Source organism: Canis lupus, chromosome 14 (genome assembly GCF_011100685.1).
Source record: "Canis lupus familiaris isolate Mischka breed German Shepherd chromosome 14, alternate assembly UU_Cfam_GSD_1.0, whole genome shotgun sequence".
Lineage (NCBI taxonomy): Eukaryota > Metazoa > Chordata > Mammalia > Carnivora > Canidae > Canis > Canis lupus.
In genome coordinates this window covers 44,012,763-44,035,117 of record NC_049235.1, presented here as the reverse complement: position 1 = coordinate 44,035,117, position 22,355 = coordinate 44,012,763, and the positions used below count along the sequence as shown (strand labels likewise).

The 22,355-nt window shown below is 39.1% G+C and overlaps 1 long non-coding RNA gene across 1 annotated transcript in view; it reads left to right on the top strand.

Annotated features, from left to right (window-relative positions):
* The window catches only part of LOC119867269, a 64,647-nt gene extending 54,282 nt beyond the window's left edge, over positions 1-10,365 (top strand). Inside the window, exons 3-6 of the long non-coding RNA XR_005369224.1 lie at positions 5,406-5,502; positions 6,874-6,960; positions 9,575-9,646; positions 10,087-10,365. This is a non-coding gene — a long non-coding RNA (uncharacterized LOC119867269). The remainder of the gene's footprint in view (positions 1-5,405; positions 5,503-6,873; positions 6,961-9,574; positions 9,647-10,086) is intronic.
* Positions 10,366-22,355: the final 11,990 nt, after the last annotated feature.

Genomic DNA, 22,355 nt, shown 5'->3' with positions numbered 1-22,355 from the left:
AGGTTTACATTTTTTCCATTGCACCATCAGAAAGCATTGATTAAGAGCAGTTATTTTTTTCTTTCAGATGGAATTTTGAAGGTTCAGTGCTCCAGATTTTGAACCATACCCTTTTGTATTCTTAAAATCTGCATCTCTATTCACTTTTATCAGTCTAATTATGATCTAAGATTGTTAGTGCTCTCAGGCTTTCATATTAAATAAATAATCAGCCCAGCTCTTCCCCTTCGAGCCCCGTAGAGCACAGCCATATGCCCTGCAGAGTGGAAGGGTAGGAGTTCTCCCACACACGGAAACCCACAGAAGGGCCTCACAGGCCTTTCTCAAGGCTGTTCCAAGACCAGCAGGTTGGAGGATTCTGCTGAAGAATTGTTAATCATCCAGCACAACCCATGGAACATTCAAAAGATGTTTATTTTATTTTATCTTTGAGAAAATAATCTCCAAATTATGCTCACATCAAGATAGAAAGTAGAAGTGAGCCACACTGGGGAAGATGGGGGCTGTCGCAAGCATGGGAAACACTTGGATCCACCAGTTGATCAACAAGCATCTATTGTACACATATGATTGGGCAACACTGTCCTTGTTAACAGGGTACAGACAAAGAAATAAGTTATATATAGTTTATTACCATACACTGAAGTATAATAAGAAAGAAAAGGCATTTCAGAGAGAAGATGACTTTGGTCATGTTTCAAAATTTAAAAGTGTGTCTCCTTTGATCCAGCAATCTTTTTCTAGGTATAAGCCTACAGATCTACCTCCACATGGGCCAAATTTTGTATATACAAGGATATTAACTGCAACATTATTTGCAGTAGCAGAAAAATGGGGAAAAACAGAATGTCCACCAACTGGTGGCTAATACAAAAACAATTACTGTGCTCTCATTCAATGGGAAATACGCAGGCTTAAAAAGTGTGAGATAGCTGATATGTACCAATATGTTAAGAATAAGATGCAGAAGAGTATTATGGTATGCTATCATTCGTGTGTATTTGGGAAAATATCATGTGTGCCTATGTATGTGCACACACTACACATGATCTCTATAGCTTTGGGAGGATGCACAAGGTTAGTTGTTGACACTGGGGAGAACAAGGAAGGAGACTCATTTTTTAATTAATTTTCTTGTGTAGTCTTAAAATGTCACATCATGTACAGGTGTCCATCAGTCCAACTTTTCAAAAAATCAAAAAGTAAATAATTTTTTATCAATAATAAAAAATCAAGACCTAAAGTCACATAGGAGAGCAGGTGGGAGGTGAGGAATGGGGGCTGAGCCTCCTGCCCGCAAAGCCCTGGCACCCACACTGCTGGTGATAAACCCATCACACTCTTTCTACTCAGGAAGAAATAGATTCCATGAAGTTAAATGGTTTGCCCAAGATCGCCAACCCTCCAGTGGCTGAGCTAGGGTTTGACTGCCAGTTGCCCAGCTGTAATGAGAGCAGTTTCCTCTTTATTGCTTACACATCAAATCCCACATGGAGAAGGCACAATAGAGAGGAACGAGCATGGGGAATTAAATAAAGAATATCTTGCTGAGAAGGAGAAGGAAATGAAGGGACATTGAACATGTAAGGATTTCAATCTTAACCACCATGGCTCCTTCCACTCATCTCCTAATCACAGAGTATTACTTGGCACCTACCCAACAAAAAGGCAAAACTGTACATGAGTAACAGTTATTGTTACCTCAATTAGACTCAAGGTCCCTGGAGGCTGCAGCCACTCATTCATTCATTCCAAATACTTCTTTAAAAAAATTTTTTTCTTTATTTATTTGAAGGAAAGAGAGAGAGCATAGAGCACAGGAGCAGGGGGAGGGACAGAGGGAAAAGCTGACTTCTAGCTGAGCCAGAAGCCTGAACCCAGGGCTAGATCCCAGGACCCTGAGATCCTGACCTGAGCTGAAGGCAGACACTTAATGGACTGAGCCACCCAGGCACCCCATAAGCAAATACTTCTTGAATGTTCTCTCTGGGTATAAAACTAGGAGCACAGAGGCAAATCTGACATAGCCTTTTATCCTCAAAGAATTCACAGTCTAATTCGGAGAGACCATTTCTATGCATCACTTATACATCACTCTCTGCCCCACTGTGGGTAGCTGGTAACCTAGTAGGTCTCCAATAAGAATTTATGAAATAAATCTGAGCACTCATTGCTCCTAGACATATGGAAGACAGTTTCCTCCCCTACCAGCTCTTCCTCACCTCTACCTTGCCGAGCCCCACCTCCCCTGATATAGTTCTTCAATGTGTTCCTAAATCTGAATGATAAAACTTTTAATTCAGGGGTAAGGAAAGCAAGATGATAATTTTGGCTTAAATCAACAACAATAACAACAAAACCCCTGAAAATGTTGGATCGAAAGCCACAACGTTTCAGCAAAGAAATGTGATTCCCTCTCTATATTCTCATCTTATTTATAAGTGTTTTGCTGCAAAGTGAGTGAACTGCCGAGCTCTATGTCACAGCCTGCAGCACAGCAAACTGGCTTTTTCTGAAGCTCATAATGTGATAATTAAATTGCTAACAGGCACCTTAGTGATGGCATTTGCTGAAGATGTGAAAGCCCTCTCACAATTGCACCTTTCTGGAGGGGACTCGTCAGTAGAAGCACAGTGATCAACTCAGGGTGTCTTTTTTATATATATATATTTTCTTCCATGAGTACATTAAATTTTTATGTGGAGTGAAATGGGACAGGACTTGTTTCCCTTCCACTGCACAATGATTTATTACCCAAAAAAGACCGCAGAACTAATTAGCAGAGTAATTAATTAATATAAATTTGCATATTTGCATTTGCAATTAGTGCAGCCGACTGATTAGTCTGAAAATGAGAAGTTTGACTCATTAGATGTTAGTGTCTGCTGGACCAGAAAGCGGCTGCCAGATGAGGCGGAAAAGGGTGGAATAAGCATGTGTGTTTCTTTTGTTAGAAGAATGGAGAATATGCTCAGATATCTGGGGCCAGACATCAGGGCTCGCAATTTGAAAAAAAATAAATTATTTGCTTCCATTTCTGCTACTCAATGTTCCTTGCCCTTTTGCCTACGGCAAGTTATTCCAACCAACCCTGGAAGCGAGCATGCCCCTCAGACTGGGCTCCTCCTATTCCCCAAAGGCGGAGGGGTCTGTGTTGTTTGTGGGCGAGCAGGAAATGTGTCCTGGTTTGATGTCCCAAGAATGTGACTCCTGCACCCAATTCAGTGGTTCTGTCAAAACAGTTCTCCCGTGTTGATGAGGACCCTCAAGGGACTGTGTGAGTAGACTACCTTCCCTTCAGGGGCTTCTCCGGATTGCAGTCCCTTTGTTCCTCGAGCTGATAGCAAAGCTCAAAGCTCTCCCATCTAGTTGACTGAGTGAATCCATTTCTGCAGAATGACATGGGGCAAATAAACTACAAACATACCCAGAGAGGCGCCTGGCGTCTACACAGACACCAAATAGCAGGCCTGAAGCATCCATAAGTAAAGTGAGAGACTTGCTCAAAAATTTCCAGGAAGGTTGGGGAAACAGGGTGAATGAGAACTAGCATCTTGATAGGACTCCACTAAATCAATTTTCAGGGGAAGGATGCACATGGCACATGACCCGGTATGAATGCTTTCTTTAGTGAGAAGGGGTATTTTTAATCTCAAGTCACACCAAAAGGGAAATTAAAGTATTTCATTTGTTTCTTTAACATTCCTTCCAAAAATGAAATGAACTGTATATACTTTCCTTGATGTTCGCATATCTTTTATGGATGCCAAAAGCAATTTCTGAAAAATATGTCATATTGGCCCAATCCTATGGATTCTTTGTGGATGAAATTATCACTGAGCTTTGTTAATGTATGAAATAACTTTCTGAACCACACAATTAGTTATGTTGTGGCTCAGCTCCCGTCCTCAAGAGATTCTAGAAAGAAAATATACATGTGTCTTGTATCAGAGTTGTACTTTTACTTTGTTTTTGCATTATGTTTTTCAGGTTCAAATAACATCAAGGGCCTCCCACCACCACTATACCCCAAACCAGGGCCTCTACCCTGCCCATTCCGGGGGATAGCAGTCTATCGTGTTCCTGTCTGTTCTCCAGACCTCACTTCCAATTTCTGCCAACAGAGCAAGTTTCTCACTCCATTTTTTGTTCTCTGAAGCACCTTGTTCTTGACCCTGAGACACTGCTAGCCAGACAGCATTACAATTATTGCTCTATACCTCTCTCTGTCACTTCTTGGACTGAGAACTTTTCTGGCATGGCTGTCTTATATTTGTGTGTTTGCACCTGAGAGCCCAAAACATGACTTGGTACATAGTAGATAATAAATGTGACAAATTAATGAAGGCATTTATGGTTTGACTATAGAAAAAATTCATCTAGAGATTTGCCCACAAGGAGAAAAAACAACTACAAAACATAGACAAGGAACTGAGTAAGAAGAAATACAGTCAAATAAAATGAAAGAACATTAAAATGACCAGTGGATCAGTATAGTTCTGGGTCAAACTTTTACTTGGGATCTGCGCTTCACTTCTCTTGGTCTTTCCCTCTCTTGGTGCTTAGAGAAGGATCTCTGGCACCTCATTGATATCTGGCAGATATTGAAAATTGGATTCTTTGGCATTTTATAACAAACAATGCCAACTTCTTTACACACAGGTTAAAAATAAAGATAAAATTTAGACAAGTAGCCTATTATTCTTAACCACAGCCTAAAGCTTACAGTTAACTAGTAGTCCTAAAAGAATTGGAGCTGGTGAACAGGGATTATAAACACCTGTAAAAAAATTAATGGCGAGGCAAAAGGCCCGATGTGGTGTATGAATCCACATCAAAAGGAAACAAATCTATTTTGATGCTATCAAGTATTATTCTGTTTGTTTGTTTTGCTTTACCTCAGTCTTCCCTAATAGACCCTAACCTTTTTCAACATTGTATTTTCCCATCCCCAGAGCAGATACCTAGTATGATGCCTGTAATGTGGGCAGCACTGGATCAGGGAGGAGTAGAATTTAATACAACGACCTGGATTAATTTAGACATTATTTCAATCTAGTATCTCTGATACATGTCACCATGTATCTTAAGAAACACCCGGGACACATTCTGATTTATAATTCTTTTCTTCTGTACAAATTTTTGTACACAAATACTGCACTGGTTGTCACTCAATCACTTATTTCTTTGTTGGTCTGTCTGTTTGTTTTAAATTTATTCTCCACTTATCTCCAAAAGGATTTGAGGTAGCAATTGCACTGAACATTTTTATATCCTTTGTAAAGCAATTCACCATTTAAAAAGATTCCTTGTTTCCTAACAGTGCCATAATACATATGATAAAATATATCTTTATATTTGTTTTCTATAAACTGCATGGTTTATTTTCTGGAAATGTATCACAGATATATTGAGAGGACACCAGCAACGATGGATGGCAATACCTTCTGTCTTTATCACTGGAATAGAGGGAAAATAAAGTCATATCTCAGAAAATGTACGGTAAGAATAGCTATAATTGTCCATTCCATATTTGCTTGTTGAGAAAACTAGGAGTGATTTTTATACTTGTCTGAAAACATAAATTAGGACTTGCTTATCCATTTAGTCATTTCCAAATGAGACATGAAAATATGGACTCATGCATTACTACCGTCCAAACATGGTACTTTTGCGCAAAGACTTTGTTTCTCTGGTTTTGTGTTTTTAATCTCCTAGTCAAATACTGACCAGAAACAAAAGAGATTTAATTGTGAGGGTTGCTCCTTATATTTAGGAAGTTACAACCCAAAAGGGACGCATGGCTCTGGTAATGACAGAAACTTTTTTGTGCCCTGGTAACTTAAACACTGATTTTTTTTCTATAAAAGAATCATTCCAGATCATTAGTCCATTAGGTGAATTAAACACTTTGGCTGTTTTAGTAAAAACACAATTGCAGCCTTTTAACATTTTTTGAAAAAGGAGGCACTTATGCCCCTTGCAAGGCCCAAGTCTTTAGCAACTGTGCGTCTCTGTGGTTTTGCCTCCCTGGAATACTCACTGACAGGAGGGATCCCTCTGACCAAGGACCTTTAACATTTAAAATGTATTTTGTGTATTCATCCTCTCTCTATCTTTCACAAACTATAAGGTTTAATAGCGATTAACACTAGACCACAGCACTTTCAAATTAACAATAGCCCTGCCAGTTCTAATTGGTATTCTAATTAGCCCAACCGATTCAACTAATTAAGAACATTAAACTTTTTAACAAAGGCTATCTTGCTTTGTGTGTTGTAAAATGGAATTTAAGAGGGGTGGCGATGGTGGGGGAAGGGGGGAAGAACGGCTGGATTTCCATTACAGACAGAGAAGCAGCTCCGAGTCTGGAGAAGGGTGGGTGAGGATGGAGTGAAGGGCCAAGGCAGCCTTTGCATCCGAGATGGGTGAAAACAGGATCATGCAGCTATGCTACCCCATGGTCCGGGTGCCTGCTGAGACTTCTTAGAGGTGGAATTAAGGACGAGGCTGGTCTGTGTTGGTTCACAATGAAGTGGAATCACAAACTGTCCAGCTTTATGTACAGTATGACCCTTGTTACAATGAAGGAGATCGGGGCTGCACAACTGAGTCTACAATTTCAAAATGTGTTTAATTGAAATCTCCGATTCTCGGGACACCTCTGTGCTCTGATAAACTTGGCAATGGAGCAGGATGAGCAGTGCAGGCTATGCTAGGGCTGGCTAGATGTACGGTGAAAATCAAAATTGTGACATTAGACTCGACTCCCCTCTTTCTCTCACATTCCATGTCTTATCTATCAGTAGATTCTGGGGACTCTTCCTTCAAAACAAATGCCAGTCCTGGTGACTTCACTCACTTCCCATACAGAACCATTCACATCCAAGCCACCAGGGCCAACACAGAAGGAGGTGCACACTCCCAGGATTGAACTATCCCAGGAGCAGAACCCTAAGGGTAAGTGCCTCCTCCAGCTTAGAACCCCAGATGCCTTCCTGGCTTTACCTCATCACAGCTCTGCACCAACCATCATCTTTCACCTTGACACCTGCAGTTGCCTCATGACTGACCTCCACTTTACTTTCGCCCCCTTAAAGCCTATTCTCCACCAGCAGCTCAAAGTAGCTCCAATGACAGCCCATCATGTTTAGGAGAAAGTTTGCAAACCCTCATCATTGCTCACCAGGCCTTATATGATTTGCAACTAGCTACCTCTTTGGCAATCAATCTTCCCTGTTGTTTCTCATCCTTGGTCACTACTCTCCAGGCATGAGGGCTCCGAGCTCTGTCCTAGCTGCAGGCTGTAGAGGGTACATTATCTGCAGAGAATTTAAAAACATTTAAAACACTGACAGAGTGTATCTGCTTTTCACAACCTCCATTTACTAACCGTTCTAAATGATGCCAGTGAAAATACTTTTCTCAGCAAAGAAACAATCTCATGTTGTTCTACGTCTGGGCTGGCCAGCGTAACAGCTATTGAGCACTTCAGATGTGGCCCTAGTAACTGACAAACTGAACTTTACATTTTACTTAACAAATTTAAGAACTGAGACCTGATTAAACTACTGGAAAACTTTTCAGAATGTTTTTTTTAACAATTCATGTATGTGAATCCATTGTCTGCTGTAAATTTTATGAAATCTAAAGACAAATCAAGTATTTCTGATGGAAACTTAGCATACAAATGGAGATGAACTTCAATGTAAAATACATACCAGAATTCTAAAGCTTAGTACAAATGTAAAGAATGTAAAACACATCATTAATTAATTTTTATATTGAACATGTTGAAACAATATTTTCATTATATTAGAGGATAGTGAAACATAGTACTAAAATTAACTTCACCTGTTTCTTTTGCCTTTTTTTTTTTTTTACTATAGATACCAGAAAATTTTAAATTACATATGTGGCTCGCATTATATTTGGAAAGTACTGGTCCAAGTTCTAAACCAGGGTATGCAAATTACTGCCTATAGGCAAAATTCAGTCTACCATCTGTTTTTGTACAGGCCAAGAGCTAAGAACATTTTTGCCTCTTTAAATAGTTGAAAAATACCAAAATAAGAACCAAGATTTTATAACATGTAAAACTGTATGAAATTCAAATTTCCATGTCCATAAATAAAGTTTTATTAGAACACAGGCACTCTCATTTGTTTGTGTTTATATGTTGTCTTTGGCTGCTTTCACATTGTAACAGTAAAAGAGACCTCAGGACTTGCAAAGCCTTTAAGTATTTACTATCTGTCTTTTTAGGGAACAAATTTGCCCACCCTTGTTTTAAAGAAATGATTCCTTTGCTATTGAGTTTTAATATATGTTCTAAAGGAAAGTAAATTCAGAGATTTCCTTGTGACATAGTTGGCCCCTGACACACACAGACAGAAACTACAAGCCAGGCATGTGGATACAAACAAAAAAGAGCACAGATACTTTGTAGGAGTACTGTGACAGATAATGTAATAAAGCACCCAAGAGAGCCTAACGCTTAGTAAGCACCAAGTAAATGCTCTTTCCCCGAAAAACAGCCTCCTAAGGAGCTTATCTCATTCCAGACCAGGAGACAGATAGGTAAGCGGGCAATTATAATTTCTCATGGCAAGTATAGCTGTCCAGGTATTTACAAGGAAGTATCTGATATAGTCTGAGGGGAGATATTAATCAATGGGCCTTCAGATTGACTCTGGTATTACCAAGAGGCCACTTTTGTAATACAATCATCATTCGTCTCCAGTTCTGAAAGTCCTGTGCATAATGTTTGTCACTACTGTTAGTGATCTGTGACAGAAACACCAACCAGAATACTTTTTAAGTGAATTTATTGTTTCCATAACTAAAAGTCCAGGGTAGGACTTGCTTCAAACATGGTTTGATCCAGGTACTCAGAAAAGTGCCATCAAGAATCTGTCCATGCCAGGTCTTGACCTGTGTGCATTCTTCTCAATCAGCCTCCCCTCAGGAGTGGCCAAGATGGTACCCGCAGATCCAGATTGACATTCCTCCAGTTCAGCAGCCTCAGTGGAAAGGACATGCCTTTTTCTAGTAATTCCATCAAAAGCCTGGAGCTGATTCTCACTGGGATCACATGGTTCATGGAGTGCTAGCAATCACTCCATGTTACGGGATAGAATTTACCCAACAGCCAGGTCTGAGCCCTAGGTCTAGCCTTATCTTTGGGAGGCATGCGGACAGACAATGTAGGAGGCTTCATCAACTAAAGAAAGGAGGGGCATTTTTACCAAAATATGAAGAAATGACTCTTGGCACCCGGAAACACATGGCATGCATCATAAAAAAAACAACAAGTATTCTAGAAACTGAAAAACAATCACTAAGTTATGATTCATTTAAAAAGAACAGCTTCTTTTGTGTTGTTCAGAAGTAATGTTTAACCAGGTAATTGTTTTAATATTGAGAAAGAAAAAAAATGTATAGAAGATAAATTAGATAAAATATATTAGATCACAATATTTTTTTAAGAAATTTGACTTCTTTAGGACACTTATATGAGATAAGTATAATTCTAATGACAACAATAAATTAATCTAACATTTTTCATTTCCAGTTAAAGTCTTCTTAAAGAATGAATCTAGATTTTGTGCCAGCTATTTCCAAGAAATCATATTTATTCATCGGGGTATGTGGATGTGTCTATGTATATATGTGTGTATTTCTGTGTGTGAGCTGTAAAACAAAAATAAATGAACAAAATGTTCCCCTTTTAAAAACATGTTCTTTAAAGTAAATAATGATAAAGCTACTTTTTTCCATTATCTTTTGCTAGACCAAAAAATAGGGTGAGACCCCTGTATAAAATTTGGGGGGCACCTGTTATGAACTGAATTTGTGCCCCCAAAATTCATATGCTGAAGCCCTAGCTCCTGAAGTGATGGTATTTGCAGATGGGACTCCGAGAAGTTATTAGGATTAGATTAGGTCACAAAGATGCAAAGATGTGGCCTTCATGATGGGATTAGTGGCCTTATAAAAAGAGAAAAAGATGTCCTCCTCACTTCCTGTCTCTCCCTTCCTCTCTCTCTTCTCTCCTCCCTACCCCCACCTCCTATATGTGTACAGATGAAAGGCCATGTGAGGACACAGCAAGAAGGTGGCTGTCTGCAAGCCAGGAAGAGTAACCTTCGTCATCACAAACTGAATTTGTTAGCACACTGATCTTGGATTTCCAGCCTCTAAAACTCTAAGAAGTAAACCTTTGTCATGTAAGCCACCCAGTCTAGGATATTTTGTTCCAGCAGCCTGAGAAAACTAAGACAGCACCAAAATCAAGATAAATAAAATCCATAATACAATGTTTTTAAAATTCAAAATTAATGCAAAAATTCACAATGAACGAAATACCAAAATTTTATGTCTTCATTGGCCAAATCTAGTGACTTGCTTCTGCTTTTGATCTTTAGGTATCTGAAGATAGTTCCAATTTTTAGCCTTTGGAAATTCCTAGGGTTTTCTGGGTAACAACTCTCAGTATTTTGGCACTGAGGATGGTGCCCCCAGCAGGGCTGAATTCATGGGTGTGCCACCTGTGTCCCCTGTGCTTGGTTTAATGATCTGGTGATGCCACCTTGTAATTTTTAATCATTTCTGGAAAAGGGGCCCATATCTTCATTTTGTTCTGAGCCCCACAAATGATGTAGCCAGCCCTGCACACCTGCTTTAGGTGTCCTTCATTCAACAATAAGATAAAATCCATGATTCCACACACCCCATATTTGACTGAACCTAACGCAGTCAAAAAAGGGAGCCTGTGAAACACTTGAGGTAAAAGGGAAAGGTGGATTTCCCCCTGCTATGTAGGCACCACCGCAGAAACCAAGAGCAAAAGAGAAGAAGAAAGTAAAGTAAATCAGTGAGGGAGATTCAAACTGTCCATCACACTCATCATAAACAAAGACACATTGGTCCTTGTGGGGTACTAGGTGTGTCCCATCAGAAATTTAAGTCCTGTGAGAAATTCCAGAAGAAAAGGAAACCATCTGATGGAATGATAAGTTTGGGACATGTGCCTACCATATCCTGCTCTTGGAGAGTCATAATGTACAAAAGTACACAGAAGAACCCAAGAAGACATGCTTTAAAGAAAACAAACATCTTTGACCGTGCAACTCTTTTTCTTTCTTTTTTTGAGTGATTCCTATTAATAGTCCAAAGAGGGGGCCACCTGGGTGGCTCAGTGGTTGAGCATCTGCCTTTGGCTCAGAGCGTGATCCCAGGGTCCTGGGATCGAGTCCCGCATTGGGCTCCCTGCATGGAGCATGCTTCTCCTCTCTCTGTCTGTGTCTCTGCCTCTCTCTGTGGGTCTCTCTTGAATAAATAAATAAAATCTTTAAAAAAAAATAATAATAGTCCAAAGAGCATTCTTTGGGCAACACTATATTAGTGCATGGTATATTAATTGGAAAGTGTATTTTGGGAGGGAAAAACAACTTGAGTTCCCAGAATAGAGGCAGCATATAGAGTTGCCAGGTAAAATACAGGATGCCCAGTTAAATTTGAATTTCAGATAGACAATGAATACTTTTTAGTATAAGTTTGTCCCACATCTAAATATATCTGAAATACAAATTCAGCTGAGTGTCCTGCATTTTTATTCACTAAAATCTGGCAATTTCAGTGGCATACCTATATTGCCATATCCCCACACCAGGTGTATTTCATATGCACAGTGGGTGGCTTATGAAAACTGGAAGGCGGAAGAACTAGAGAGGCAGGCACTTCCACAGATTCTTCCTAAAGTCCTTGTGGGTTAGTGGGTAACTCCCAAAGCATAGTGATTCTCAACCAGCTGAAGATTTAAAAAAATGCTCTTGGCCACGCCCTACCTCCAATGACAGGTAGATTTCTCCATCAGGTGTAGTACAGAAGAATAAAAATGAGTATAATCAACCTTGTATTAAATTTTCTTTCTACCAACACAGTCATCAAATATTTTTATTATTTTTATGGAGGACAGTGCCTCTGAAAGTCAAGTGTTCAGGGCCCAGAAAAGTTCTCATTTTACCCTGCCCAGAGATTCTGAATTAAAGGCCACATCCCCACCTATACAATTGCCTCCCTCTTTTCATTTAGTTTTGACTAGAATTGCCATGGAAAATAAAAGTATGTTTTCTCGGGAGGAATAGTTAAAAATGAAATATTCAAAAGGCCATAAGAGTTACATTTTAGAATTCCCTTTCAATCCAGTCTTTTCTTGCTGTATTATAACTCTCCAGGTAAGAGGTCGATTTCACCCACATTTCCCATATTTTTATCATCACCACCACTAAAAATGTCTACGGTCATTTCAGAACAAAAAGAAACAGACCTCTGTGGAGCCAGGATGAAATGACTCTTGCCCTACACTTCAGCAATGTCTCTACATGAATCTAAATGTCCCTAAAGACCAGGAGCCCCTCCGCGGCGAGGCCCATGTTTTATTCATTTACCATGCTAGGCACTCAGTAACTGCAGCAGTTGAAGTACATGCCATCATTGCGTGCCCTGTCTGGTCTTTAATTCATTTATCTCTATTTCACTTCCAACACTGAGTCTTGCTCAGCCCCCTCCCAACATGGACAGTTTGTAAAAGAGTTGCTAAACCGGAAAGGCCTTTGCTTTGGAGAACAGAGAAATCATTATTAATATCATGAATTTCCCATTCCTTATCTGTCCACCAAATGTATGTGCTGCCTCAGTCGCCAAGGAACTAGCAGAGCCAGATGGAGCATGACGGAGGATGGTTCCTTCCATTCTTTTAATGTCGACCATCTCCAAAAACAGGTAATAGTGGAAAAAGTAGAGCTAGGGTACTTCAAGTTAGCATCACCACTGACAGGCCGAACTTACATTCTGCAAATGGTAGAAAGTCCAGCTGGGGAATGCTTAATCTTCAGATCAAAAGGATAACGATAGATTTCCTCCAGAAAATGACACTGGGCAATAAAAGAATTCAAAGCCATGTGCCACAATCTTAGACTGGATCTTGTACCAATATCGGTGGCCAAAATGCACTGCAAACTGCTTAGTGGAACAAGTTACTCTAGCTTTTGAAAGAGATAATTAGCACTGGAGCAGCCTTTTTGGATAAAGAGCCAGGAAGGAGATAGCTGGGTTCAGCCTTCACATACAGACTGTATAAAATTATGGATCATTATTGCCACGACATAGACTTGCTTTCTGAAGGGTTTTTGCTGCTTAAAGAATTACATATAATCTGTCACCTAACTTATGGTATGTGGGGCATGAAGCTCTTTGTCACTGACTTATTACCTCATTGCTTAGCCATGGTGTTAATGAAGCAAAGATCACAGCTTTGATTGACAGATGGGTCTCATCACTTTAAGGTGTTCTGCAGCCAAATGTGATGTACCGCAATCAATCGATTCATTTCTACTACCAATATTCTTTGAGTCCCTACTATGTACTTCAGTGTGTTGTTGACACAGGAACCACAAAACAAAATGAAACAGAAATCCGAGATAGTTTTTATCTTCACAAGCTAATGGGGGAGACAGATGCATTCACAAATAGATACACTACAAAGCAAATTATGCTAAGCACAATCATAGAAGCACAAAGTGTAGTGGGAAATCAGAAGAGAAAGATTAATTCCAACCCATGAGGATGTGAATGGATAGCCACGAATTTATCACCACCCCAGGAACAACAACTTACCACATATGTTATAATAACAGTGGGCTAGGATTGCTATTTTAAAACGCAAATGAAAAAATATTGTAATTGGATGAGATTTGCCAGCCAAACAGAGCAAACCAACCAGAAGTCTAAAATACAAAAAAGGCAAATAATGATTTGGGTTTTTGCATTTTGTGCAGGATTCGTTAGCAGCTTGTTTTATTGCTATAGGGGTGGACCATGTTTTTTTTTTTTTTTTTTCATGTGATCTAGGAGGTTATAAGATCTACCTGCATGTGGCAGATCGCAGGGCAAATATGTGCATCCCCTGGGGAGCGATTGGATCATGCCTGTGTGCTTTTAAATCTGTGTTGTTAGTAAGGTTAGCCTTTCGACCTAATGCTTTAGTTTCCAGAGTCATCTTGTGGGCTTATATTAGCAAGCATGTGAACATTAGGACTAAAAAAAAAAAAATAATGCTTTCTATCTTTTGGGTGTGTGGTATATGCTTCCATCAAAGCCACTATGAGATTCAAAAGTAGGTAGAGACAAAGAGCAAAGCTTGCAATGTTTCTATGCAAAAGAAATGGAGTATACACAGCCAAGAAGTTTTCAGATCTCTAAAAGATCTGTTGCCCGGTTCAGACTTCACTGAGAACTTATTTGTCCTGAAGGTACTGTTATCTTTCCTGGCCCAAGATGCTGAAATTGCAAGCCGAAACCTATATTTTCAGAACTGGTTGTCCTGACATCAGAATATATGTTCCCCACTTGCACCCTGAATGCTTGGGTGACCAGAGGTCATTGCCATAGACATGAGTTAAGAAATTATTTCATATAAATGTTTTTCCTTCACAAAGAGTTAAGAAATTATTTCCTATAAATGCTTTATACTCAATTCTCTCCGTTTCCATTTTTATTTTAAAATAATCTGTCAAATAATAGTGCAGTGCTTACCATGGGCCAGGGACTCTTCTAGCCATTCCCATCTAACAGACTATAAGGTAAAAATATAATTATTCCCACTTGATATATGGAAATGCTGAAGAATAGGATCTTGCTCAGGGTAACCAGCTAGAAAGTGTCGGAACCAGCGGGTCTGGCTACAGATACCATTCTTGAATCACTACACCAGTCTACTCATGTATATAATCCTCATATAGCTGTTGTAAGAATTATATAGCATACACAGAAAAGCTAGCACAAAGAAAGTATTCAAAAATAGTAGGCAATATTAACATTGATCAAATATTAGCCTCTATAATTTCGCCAATGTGTTTTAACATTGAATATGCAGTATGCTTTAAGTGCAAGTATTCTGAAACATATTCTTGACAAAACTACTGCATAGTCTTAAATTGGCAGTATGTTCCTAAAGGATGAACAAAGAAGATAGTCATTTTTTTGATACTCTATACCGTAGTCTGCCCTTCATGCTTCTCAATGCTTTATTACTTTTCTTTCCTCAACAGGACTCTAGATGCCTTGAAGAAAAGGATGATCTCTTCTACTCTTCTTTTCCACAATCATGTGGCTTGATGCATAGGAATCCTTCAATAATTATTTGTAGTTTGGTAATCAATACCATCCTAGATTAGAAGACAGGAATCTATAAATTTGGGATAATGTTATTCATCTTGTGTAATGATTTTAGAATGTGGGTGGTTGTCAGGTAGGTAATTATTAAAAATTAACTTTTTGTGAGTGTCCTATTTTAAGCTTCTCTTAAAATCATACACACAGAACACACGTATGCATTTCTGTTGGATATATAACTAGGAATGGAATACACCTCACATGTATTTTTTTACCAAAAAAAAAAAATATGTACCAGAATAGCATTACTTATAACAATCAAAAACTAGAAACTATCCAAACACCTGTCAACAACAGAATGGAGAAACAAATTGTGGTCTAGTCACACAATTGAGTACTATACAGCAACAAGAGTGAACAATCTACACTTATGTACAACAACACAAGTAAAGTGCACAAATAAAATGCTGAGATAAAGAAGTCAGATCCAAAAATAAGCATATACTGAATGATTCCACTTATTTAATATACAAAATGAACAAAACCAATCAACTCAGAGAAGCCAGGATAGTGTTTGCTCTTGGGGTGATGTGGTTGGTACCTTGAAGGGGCTGGAAGGAAGCTTTTATTTAAAAAAAAAAAAAAGATTTTAAATATTTATCCACAAGAGACACGCAGGAAGAGGCAGAGGGAGAAGCAGGCTCCATGCAGGGAGCCCAATGTGGACCTCGATCCCAGGATCCCGGGATCACACCCTGAGCCAAAGGCAGATGTTTAACCACTGAGCCACCCAGGAGTCCCTGGCAAGAAGCTTTTCTTGATTGGGACCTTATTACACAGATATATTCAGTTTATCAGAATTAATTGGGCAGTGCACTTATCATCCACATGTGTTTTAGTCCCTACTATACTTAAAAATAAAGTAAAAAAAAAAATACACTCCACATACATGCTAGCTCTACTCAAATTTTTCTTCATTCCTTACCAACAACCTCTCTTATCACCTTCCTTGAAAGGTGAGGCTGTTGGTTATTTACCTTTACTTCCCCTTGCAATGTCTACAGTGTTAACGTACAGAAAGTATTTTATTGAGTGAATGAAAAAGAAGGAAAGAACAACTTCTTGTCCTGAAGGAACAGAGATGAATGGGTGAATGAATGAATGAATGAATGACACATAGCTATTAATCAGTAGGATCAGGACTTAAGTGAATGACTCAACTTTCATAGGAGCTCACTGTGATGACAATTGTAATCATTGTTATATGAATACATCATACACGGCAGTCTATTGACCTACCTGTAAATGTTGATCTAAAATACAATTGAATGATAAAAAACTTAAGTCACTAGATATATGAATGGTATAATTCTTCATTTTGTGAATAGATTGATGGTCAAGTTTTTCTACTACTCTAATAAATACTAAATATTTAGGATTTATTATGTACTGGAAACAGTTTGAGACAGTTTGCTGATGTTTGATTATTTAATTCCTAAGGTCTCCAAGTGTAATTATTAAAAAAGCTAGAATTTTGATTCAGACAGACCTAGGTCTAAATCATGATCTCCCCACTTAAAAATGGAACGGTCATGAGTACATTAGCTAACTTCTCTGAGCTGCAGCTTCAAAACTCCTACAGTGAAGACAGTCACATGTACCTCATTGCAAGGATCCCATGAGGCCATGTAGGTGAAGCACCTCGCCTGGTGCTTGGCGGATTGCATATGGGAGAGCACTATTCATCATCACCATGAACAGAGGTTAAGACACCTCCTGACATCCCAACCACACCCATCCAACAGTATGTTCTGGTGCCTCACTCTCCAAACTATATTTCTAGGCCTCCTCCCTTCATTTCCATCACCTGACTTGAAGCTGGGCCATAGGCATCCCTTGTGAGCTTTCCACTCATACAAGCTTTGTAAATTCTCTCCCTGCTTCGTCTTTTTCCCTCCCCAACTCTTCTTAGCCAGAGTGATCTTTTCAAATCTTTAACTGTCTGAAGTCCTTTAATCACTTCCTTTGAAATAAATCCTAAATCCGTTATATGACCTACATAGTCTCAAAGGATCTGATCCTTACTCTCACTGTGGTCTCCCCAGAACTTTCAACATGTCACACACTCATGCTTCTGCTTGCTGCTCAGTCTTCATGACTCAGCTTGAAGGATGACTCAGAAAGGGCTTCCCAGATACTTTAATAAAGTAGGGCTTCCCATGATTATCTGTAGCCACCAATACATAAATTTCATGTTTCTGTGTTTACTTATGTATTTGCCTATCTCCCTCCTCTAGACTCTAAACTCCCCGAGGGCTTGCCATAGCTGTTCTACATGCCATCAAATGGCCATCATCAACTCAGTGCCTGGAACAAACCTCTGCATTCAACAAGTATGTACTTATGCCTCTCATGTGCAAGCACAAGAACTGTAGAGTAATACACACATTAAATAAGTGATGTATTGTGTTAGCAAGTGATGAGGGCTATGGAGAAAAGCAAAACTGGAAAGTGAATAAAGAGACAGATGAGTGTTGGGATACAATATAAAGTAGGATGGTCAGAGGGGACCTCCTTGTCAGGGAACATTGAGGAGAGACTGGAGGGATATGAGGAGGAGCCATGGGGATACTCAGGAGAAGGAGTTCAGATAGAACTAAGTGCCAGGAGCCTCAGGTGGACGTCCTTGGAAATGGAAGGAACAGCCAAGGCCAATGTGGCTGGAGCTGAGTGAGTGGAGGGAAAAGCAGTAGAAGATGGGAACAGAAAGACCAGAAGAAGGCGCTGGGTCTGCGGACTTGGCTTTGACTCTGAGGAAGGGGAAGCCACTGCAGGGTTTTGAGCATAGAGGAATGCAGTCTGACTTATGTGTTAACCAGATAGATGCCTCTGGCTGTTGAGTTGAAGACTGTACTGAATATAAGGGGCCAAGAGTGAACACATAGAAGTCATTTGGGTCAGGTGAGAGACAATGGTGGTTTGGATGAGGGAAGGAGTGGTGGAATGACCGAGAAGTGGTCAGATTCTAGATGTAATTCTAAGATAGTACCGAGAGGATTTGCTGACATACTGGTTGGAGAGTCTGAGAGAAAGAAAGGAGTCAATCCAAAATTGATATTCAATAAACCTTTGTTAAGTGGCTGAGTGGGTGAATAAATGAATGAATGAATCAATCAATCAATGAATGACACATAACCATTAAACAGTAGGATCAGGATTTAAGGCGAGTTGAGTAAGACATCGAAATATGCGTTGTGATTCTTAACCTTTTAGAATTTGACGGCGAGTCTTTCTTTAGAAAAATGCACATATGTACATACATGCCAAATTTGCACATAATCCTAGGAAGCTCCAGAACCTCTTGAAATCCATCCAGAAATCCCCTCTTAAGAGAGCCTGCATGTCATCATACAAGCATGTAACCTAAAACTTGATTTTCAAAATGCAGTTTCCATGAAACCTTTGTAAAACATCTCTCGCCTGAAGTTCCCACTCGAGTCTTACAACGGATTAATGTAACAGAAAAGAGACAAATTTCACTTCTGCTTTCTATGCTTAAAAATAACCATGCCAATACACATTATTGGAATATAACACTAATTTCTAGGCAGTATCATTAAAAGTCATAATATGGGGCAATAAATCATTCTTAATACTTGTAAAGGACTAAAGGAAACTATGTTTTCTTACAGTAACACCATAAAACTTAATAAAGCACCGTTTCTTTATGAATGGCTGGAACTATAATAACTCAGGCCGATAATACTGGTCTTCTCATCCTGGTAGAACTTTTAACCGGCAGATTTAGAGGACATTATTTAATAAGAAATTAGAAAATGAATTTAATAACTGCAGTTGAGGGAGTCAAATAAAAAAGTATGCTCTATGGAGGAAAAATAATAAAATGTACTTCTGGAAAGAACAGCAGTGCCGTTTTGTGTAAAGGCTAAAACAGAATATTGGGTGTTGCTGTAGTTTGTGAATTTCATAAACAACAATATAATTACTGCAAAATAATGGTACAATTCAGTTTACTCTTCACCCTGAAGTAAATCTGTAAAAACAATTCAAACGTTGCCCTCAAATTTCCAGATTATCTGTTTGATCTAAGGAATCTTGCAAGTGTGTACATACATAATATATACATACATATATATGCATATATTATATATACACACGTATGTTCATACATATATATGCATACATTATATATATACACACACATATATTATAAAACATTTAGACATCTATGTTTAAATCATATTTTTAAGCCCGCTAAGTCTTCAAGGGGAGTAAAGTAGTTTTGTGTTTGCCTTATATTTCCAATACTTTTGTTTAAATCCCAAAGACTGTTTTCCAAAGTGAGACGCTTTGCCACAGCCATAAAACTCTTTCAAGCCACGGGGGATGACAGAGTTAAAACTCTAAAAGATTAACACTGGGCTCGCTCACAGGCTTACACGCTGCCCTGAAGCATTTGTCTAAGAGCTTAAAAAAAAAAAAAAAAAAAAAAGGCAAGAGAGAAAATTGCCCAAAATCTATCTCAGGAAGCACCCTCCTTCTAGGGGAAAAAACTCTGGTCCTGATGTTTTGCTGTCTGACCCTGCCCGGGTCTACATCCTGTTACCTTACTCTTGAAGAGGGCTAAGAAAAATGCCTGTCATGTTCCAGACTGATCTCCTAGGTTATGAGAGGAGTGCGAAAGGAAGTCAATAGAATTCTTCTTCACTGTGACACAGGTACCAACCAGATGACCTAAAAAATAATAACCCCTGAGCCTTAATTTAGACATTTGGATTCTATTGCCTTGCAATGGGATCGAATTATATCTACATTTTCTGTGGGTCATTTTAAAAGTGAAATATGAGAGACTACCCAGTACAAGCGAGACAGAGATAGGCAGTCAGACATTGGGCATATTAAAAAAAAAAAAATCTATGAGATGTCTTGGCCCCAGAAGCAAAGATCATGTTGGTTAAATCGGGATCAAATTAAGATGTAAACTTTGGTGTGCAGTGATTGCTGTAAAATGAGAAAATACATTCTAGAAATGAGGATAATACACTCCCCATACTCGGAGTATTCGTCTATAATTCAGAATGTATTTCTGTTTGGAGTATTGGTGTTAACGTGCTTTCTTAGCAGAGAGTAGAACAGCCGTTATGGTGTATGTTATGAATGCATATTAACAGCACAGGCATTTGCATATCTGGAACTATAGTAGAAAATGCATAACAAAATTTCTTTTGAAAGATTATTGTACAAACACCCTGAATCCTTGCTAAATCTTGACATAACAACTTTTTGTCCCCCTGCTTTTTTTTTAAAAAGGAAACCTAAGACATTCAAACAATAGATTAATACTCAGAAACCTCAACACAGATCTATCCCCCCTTCGCCCCACCTCACCACCCCCCCCCGAAGGTTTTTATTTCATGTTCAAAGGCAGAAATAGAACAGTCCCAAATGTTTTCATCAAAAAAACTGTTTCTCATTTGTCTGCACATTGCAAAGATAAAATATAAAGTCTATCCTTGCGATGAGCTACATTGGTGATAATTTTCTACCAACATGTCACGTTACCTATTCCTTAGATTTTGAATCTCGTGTTTGCGATGCCCATAATACAGTGCAGCTTCTGGAGACTTTGCAAGTTTAGAATATGGTATAATATGGAAAATGTGTGACAGGCTTTGTGGCTCCTGATTTTTTTTTTTACTTATGCCCCTGAACATTTAAAAAATTAAATCATACGTGAGAACAAACGAAAGTCTGCATCTGCTCTTCCTATAGAAACTCTCTGTATTGACATAAAAGGTGTGTGTTGTTTTTGAACCAAAGGCTATGCGAAAGAAACTCAATGCACCCATTACCAGTAATATAGCCCCTTAAGCGACACATTTTGAAATGCCTCTGGTACGTCTGACTTTTTTAAAAAACATAAGCTAGGCCAAACTACTTCACTTAGGTTATGAATTTATAGCCGTATTTTTATTTTTGATTTGCATGTTTAGCAGAGAAAACATTTTTCTTCTCCGTTGAGAGAGAAAAATTATTCTCCTTTACCTAGCATAATTCTCTTTTTTGCCACCTTCCCCATCTTTTCTAGAGCTGTCCAGGCAAAGGTGAGTAACTTTCAGGGGGACGGAAATGAGTGGGAGACGACAGGAGCAGAACCGCATTTGATTTGAGGCCGCCGATGCCAATCTGGAACCAAAGTGCATGAAAGCAGCAGAATTCTAAACCTTTCAAAACTGGGATTTATAAAGGGAAGGCTAACACAGATTCAACAATTACAACTCTGCCAGGGATTACTTTAATACCAAAAGCATACTGTCTCACTTTATAGAAAGAGATTATTCAGTTGTCAAACAACAAAGGTTGTGTTTGTCCATTTTTAAACTTTTTTTTTTTTAGTGCACTTTTTACTTTACTGATGGGCAATTCTGAAATAAAACGTTCCTTTTCTCTCTCTCTCTCTCTCTCTCTCTCTCTTTGCAAGGGAAGGGGGTGACAGGGGAGCAGAGAGAAGGAGAGGAAGGTAGAGTTTGCCTCTGATTTCACAGTGTATTTTATCAATAAGGCCTCTCCAATTTCGCTTAACTGGTTCTCCCCCTGCCTTCGTTAAGATACCAAAAGCGGGGAGTGGGGGGAAAGAGAAATATGTGTAAATCTGACAAAGAAAAAAACACTGGACACTGATGTAAAAATGAGGAGACTTTTAAATTGGCTGTTGGTCTAGAGGGGGGAAATGTGAGAAGAGCTTTTAAGAGAAGGAGAAGATCTTTAAGAGAAAGGAAAAAAAAAATCTGAGGGCTTCAGAAAGCAGAAAAGCTAATCTTTGATTAAAAACACTCAGCTGAATGCCAGGGAGAAGAACAAGACAAAAACCTAAGAGCTATTTCTTATGTTTGGTGTGTAGGAAACGAAATGAGAACGAGCAAGCAAGTTAACACTGGAGAGAGGATGGGACAATGCAAGACCGAAGTTGTGACTTCGGGGAGAGGACACAGGATGTGGTCTGAAATCTTTCACGGTGGCCTCGCAGACATCTCTGCGTTTGTTAAGAGATAAACGGTCTCCCGAAAAGTTGTTGAAAGGTACCAGCAAGTGGAGAAGGGGGGGGGGGGGTGCCTGAGGATGTCTTTCACAGACCCCAGATGGAGAAACTGTTCTTT